The sequence below is a fragment of the Mchenga conophoros genome, linkage group LG14, assembly GCF_057382185.1.
Source record: "Mchenga conophoros isolate Kocher_MC1m ecotype Shallow Benthic linkage group LG14, M_conophoros_male_GT1.1, whole genome shotgun sequence".
NCBI lineage: Eukaryota > Metazoa > Chordata > Actinopteri > Cichliformes > Cichlidae > Mchenga > Mchenga conophoros.
The window spans coordinates 32,165,260-32,171,472 of record NC_140539.1 but is presented as its reverse complement, the minus strand read 5'-3'; positions in this window follow the sequence as shown (position 1 = coordinate 32,171,472).

The following is a 6,213-nucleotide window of genomic DNA, read 5'->3' as shown; positions in this document are numbered from 1 at the left end:
ATAATAAGTTAGGGAAAACACACATTTTGCTGAGCCATGCAGACATAGTTGTGGCTTAGATTTGTATCCTATTTAAAGTGTATCTGGTTTTTAACCACAGTGGTGCCTTTTCTCAGTTATTCTCTCAGCAAACTTTTGCAGACGCTGCCTAAACAGATCTAAAAGCTGACTTTGATGTGATAAGTAACCAGTGCTATAGGTTAAAATGAGCTATGTGGTCTGAATATCCTATTTTGTCACATGGTGTTTGGTTTGCAGCCTTCCCCTCTTGTTCAGCGTCTATTCTTCTTGATTTGCAAAGAGAACATCCAGCAGTTCAACTGGTGGTTGAGCTCAATTCTTTCTCAGAATATCTGACATCCTCATAACACAGGCAGCATTATACATCACACATGATATGTTTTACAACACTAGTCTGCATTTCCAAAACCACACATCTGTTTTTGATGATTGTTGAGAAAGACAGCTATTATTTTTTTGTGGAATGAATTTGAATGGGATAGTAATATTTCACAAACTGGAATTTCAGCATAACATCTTGTGTAACTTGTGTTCCCACGAATATGTTTAAGCTTAATTTTTTTATTCAATTGCATGGCCAACAGGGGTCACCTTTGCCTGGTTTAAGAATTTGAATTTATTTGCACCGAATAATGACTTGCAGAATGACTTGCAGCCTGTTATTTTCTGCAGTGTTACTCCATCTGATTTGATTCCAACTCACTGATGTACTCAAGTGAGACACCACAAAGATGGCACAGATGCTTTGTGATGAATGTGATATGACGTGTTACAGCACACTGTTTATTTTTTTAAACTGAATTATAGAGCTCTTACTTACTTGTGCCCTCAGTCAAGGAAACAGGCCCATTATTTTAAACTCAAATTGAACAGCATTTAATTTTCAGTATTTACGAAACACCAGAAGTTGCTGGATCATCTTCCATCTTGCGCAAAACCTCGACCAAACCTCTCTTTTATAATTTGTTTATTTATTTTTTATGTATAAAGTAATGCTTACAGGCTGATGCAACTTGTCAAAAAAGTGATTGTCAGCTTTTTTGGAGCTACAGACTGAACAGAATGTTTAGTCAACAAATGCCTTCAAGACATTGCAAAAGAAATCAAAACATAACCTTAATAATTGAGCAAACATATTAAATAGTGACAGGTAATACAAACAGAATTAAAATGAAAAATGAGCTAAGTATTCTGCTGACACTGTTTTACAAAAAAACAAATTAATAAAAAACAATCAAACAAATCAAAAAAGAACTCTGAAACTTTTCACGCTGAGCATAAATTATGCAGCAAGATAAAGGTAACCCACCGGCCTCGGCAGTCAAAAAGAGTCTTTGAAATGTTGGTTTTTTTTTCATGTGCAAATAAAGTTTGCATTAGTTTACAGCAGGGACTCGTAAGGAAGCACATAATGGTGAATGTCTCATTATAAAGTAAAGAGAATGTTGATGTTAGAAACAATATTTTAAAAATTAAATGTCAGAATAATGACATAAACTCTAAACATATTTAATTGCAGCCTCCATGGAAATGATCTTAATCACTTTGTGTTTTCTTAGATTTTTTTCCCTTCTCATTGCTCAGTCACATACTGGAACCTGTGGAAATGAGAAATCTTGTGGTTGCTGAGACTTTTTTAGGGTCAAAACAAACCTTTATTGGCAGTAATTCTATTTCCTGTAAGTTTGAAGTAGCTTAAAGAAATATTTTAATAAGTTTTCCAGGATTATGGCACACTGTTGATAGATAGCAACCTAAAATTTGATAATATTATTCACACAGTACCATGTAGTGCTTAGTTTTTGCTCCACTGCCACCAGGACTGCTGTCCATTGATGGAGAGGCTTTGGAAAAGGGCATCTACGTAAGACATTAATGAAGAGAGAACTTAAAACTGATCCCAAGTGTTGGATTTCTTTTTGCTCTTGTTGAATATCAGTGTTAATATTCACAAAAAGTTTAGAATATGATGACAGTAAGAAAATACAGATGCTTTTTACATCAAAAAGGGTACATATGTGGACCTCATGGGATGGTGTATGATGCACAATTTGTTGTTCCGTTCTGTTGAGATCTGTTGCTAAAGTGCTCTTATAGTGGAACCAGGCTATAGTGGAGGGAGGAAGCAGGAGTGGCACAGCTTCCCTCTCCACAAATGTTCTGTTTATTTTTGAATTTTTGGCCTGAGTGCACCGTTTCCTAAAATACTATCTCTGTGAATCCAAATGGTGGGTGTACAAAGCCTGACATGACTTTGACAGGGATAGTTGGGCCTTTATAGCCTTGGGATGTTAGAGCAGGATGTTTTAGCCATGTGTGATCATGTCAGGACAGACGCCTTCTTAAAAGAGGAAAAAGGGGTAATTTACGATATTGGTCTTTTGCCACCATGTGTTGCACCACTCAGTAGTGATAGAAAAAAAAACATGCAGAAACTGAGCAAAGCACAACTTTGCTGAAAATAATATCAGAGATGGTTTCGTAGGGTTTTAAGCTTTATTATGAAGTTTCAGAGATTTCCATTTCTTTCACATAAAAGCTCACTTAAAGACTACTTTACTCCTCCAAGGTTATAGACTATACTTGTGTTGATTTCCTCTATTACGATGCCAGTAGCACAATTGGATCTGGATAGAGATACTGGGTGGTTTCCAAAGAGCTCTTTTCCACAGCTGAAGCCACTTTACCATGCCTGTTTTCACCACAGCGAACCACAGGCCTTTCTGTGAGGTTGCAGCACTTCCGCTGTGTGCCTCGCAGAGCTTCTCGGGCCCTCCTCACAATAACACTGCAGCCAACGCAGTTAAAGGATCAAAGATCACCTCACGCTTAACAAACAGCTAGACACTCAGCCTATCAGAAACATCTGGGAGTGGTTGGCTGCAGCTGCTGGTGCATGCCCACACCTCTGAAACAATCAGGACGGGTGCCAGATGTGGAGAGCATCTCACGTAAGGTTCAGATGTTTCTGTTCCTCGGAGTCACTCACCACAGGGAGAAACAGGATGCTTTCTGATGTCCTATTAAATTTAGACTGTGCTGCACCCAGATTGGGTTTGGTGCCTTGGGATATGCCACCGGCTTGTGGGTTGTCACTGTTCAGCAAGCTGATTGAAAACAGTGCTGTGTGCATAAAGCTTATAGAAAACACTGGGGAAAATGTTGTTTTTTCCAAATGGGTGAGTGTGAACCACTAAATATCACATATTCTGTCCCTGCTGGTGATAGAGAGGCAAGAATGTTGGAATCTTCTTCATATATTTTACATAATAAGCACCTATAAATATGTTCTATAAATATGTTGCCTCAATGTGGTGCTTGTTCAAGCACTTTTACATTTACCATGACACACTTCATAACCTATAACCTCCCATCCCTGCACCTGTTGCACTGGGCTTTTTACTGTGATAATGCTGTGGGAAAGAAATATTTAGAAGACCAAACAAAAACATGAAGAGTCTTATATTTGTTAAGATGTAAAGTAGAAAACAAGCTGGAAAAAATGAATATTGAATGTCTACTTTACTGCAGAAAAGATGCCTTGTTATATAATAAATGTGCCAGCTAATGAAGCCCACAAATTGTGTTTATTTCTGCAGAGATTTTAGACTTTGGATGGTGTTCATCTTTCATATTTATGTTCATATTTTGTGGCAATGTTTGACTGAGCTAATCACTGAGATTATTGCTCAAACCAGTGATATTGCCAAACTTGATATTGCTTTTGAAAACTCATCTGAACAAACTTTTCACACAGACTGCAAAATCTAATGAGAAACAATATTAAGGCAAGAAGCTTTCTGTCAGGGCTTATGCATAATGCACCAGACTCCAGTGCGTGCACGTAAAGTTAATGCTAGATGGACATGAAGATATCCATAGAGTGACTGCAGTGGATATAGCGGATATGATGTTAATACCAGATCTGAGCTGGTGTGGAGAGAGTCTTCCTCTCCTGGAGGTTCCCTGTGGAGATTAGGAAAACACTTTGGTAGATATTATACACTGTTATTTTCCCCTCTTCTGTCTGTGCCTGATCTTTCACTGAAGCAAAGTTCAGTAAAGTACCCTCACGGTGACCCTTTTATCTTCCATTTTAATGAATGAAATTATTTTGTCCTGAACATTAAAGTAAAAAAGTTTTTTTTTTTTTTTTACTGCCTTCTGTTTTCTGTATAGCACTACTTTGTAAGACTCATCAGCATTTATCAGTACTCTTGATATGCAATTGTTTTAGCCCCCCTATTTTTAATTTCTGCATTGCTTTTGCTGTTATTCCGCTATTGGTCCGTTCTCCTGCTTAGTGGTCTTAAAGGTGGCTTAATGTTAAAGTCTTGCCTTTACCTAAACACATCAAATAACAGAAGATGTCAGTGTAAAGTTTCAGCCTTGTTAAATTCTGCCTTCATGTTCAAGGACATCCTTATTCCAGATCTAAGGGAGTAGAATAGTGCATTACAGTGCGAGCAGGTACCTGAGGAGAGTTAATAGGGGTTTCTTGCACATCAGTAAGTAGATGTGCCATAACAGTTCTGCCTGATAGAAATAAATCTCTCAGAGGTTTTTTTTCTGTGAGCACAAGATATTTTAATTATTAATCAATCTTTTGGCACAGCAGAGATCACAGGGAAAGTTATCATTTGAATGTAAGCCGTGCTTACAAAAACATTACTTCAGAGTTGTTCCTTCTTGCCGTGTTAATTAAAATTTCAGGCTTGAGGTTAAATGTCATTAATGATATGATCAAGTTTTTATAATAGCTTGTGGTAAGTTTTAAATGGCAAAGTTAGTATAATTCTGGAATTATACTAACTATATATATATATATAAAAAAAACCACCCAGCACGCCCCTGCGGGCGGTTTATCCTTCAAGCTCGGGTCCTCTACCAGAGGCCTGGGAGCTTGAGGGTCCTGCGCAGTATCTTAGCTGTTCCCAGGACTGCGCTCTTCTGGACAGAGATCTCCGATGTTGTTCCCGGGATCTGCTGGAGCCACTCGCCTAGCTTGGGAGTCACCGCAGCTAGTGCTCCGATTACCACGGGGACCACCGTTACCTTCACCCTCCACATCCTCTCGAGCTCTTCTCTGAGCCCTTGGTATTTCTCCAGCTTCTCGTGTTCCTTCTTCCTGATATTGCTGTCATTCGGAACCGCTACATCGATCACTACGGCCGTCTTCTTCTGTTTGTCTACCACCACTATGTCCGGTTGGTTAGCCATATATATATATATGTATATATATATCTCTTGCCCACCGATGCCTTCTTGTTCCAGTAGCCCACTTTTCGTCAGGGTGCCCTGGTTCCTCAACACCTGACGCGGACCTTGTTGATCCAAAGGCGTGTAGTCTAACCACTACACTATCCAGCTGCTATCCAGAACAAGATCCGGGCCATCAACACGTACGCCCTGCCCGTGATCAGGTACCCTGCTGGGGTAATAGGCTGGCCAAAGGAGGCGATAGAAGCCACTGACATAAAGACAAGAAAGCTCCTTACCATGCATGGAGGGTTTCACCCCAAATCCAGCACCCTGAGGCTGTACGCTAAGCGGAAGGAAGGGGGCCGGGGACTGGTGAGTGTCAGCACCACAGTCCAGGATGAGACAACGAACATCCAAGAATACATTGGGAAGATGGCCCCAACTGACCGAGTGCTCAGTGAATACCTCAGGCAGCAGAAACCCAAGAAAGAGGAGGGAGACGAGGAACCATCATGGAAGGACAGGCCCCTGCACGGTATGTACCACTGGCAGATAGAGGAGGTGGCTGATATCCAGAAATCCTACCAGTGGCTGGACAAAGCTGGACTGAAAGACAGCACAGAGGCACTAATCATGGCAGCACAAGAACAAGCTCTGAGTACAAGATCCATAGAGGCTGGGGTCTATCACACCAGGCAAGACCCCAGGTGCAGGCTGTGTAAAGATGCCCCAGAGACAATCCAGCACATAACAGCAGGGTGCAAGATGCTAGCAGGCAAGGCATACATGGAACGCCATAACCAAGTGGCCGGCATAGTGTACAGGAACATCTGTGCCGAGTATAACCTGGAAGTCCCGAGGTCAAAATGGGAGATGCCCCCAAGGGTGGTGGAGAATGACCGAGCTAAGATCCTGTGGGACTTCCAGATACAGACGGACAAAATGGTGGTGGCTAACCAACCGGACATAGTGGTGGTAGACAAACAGAAG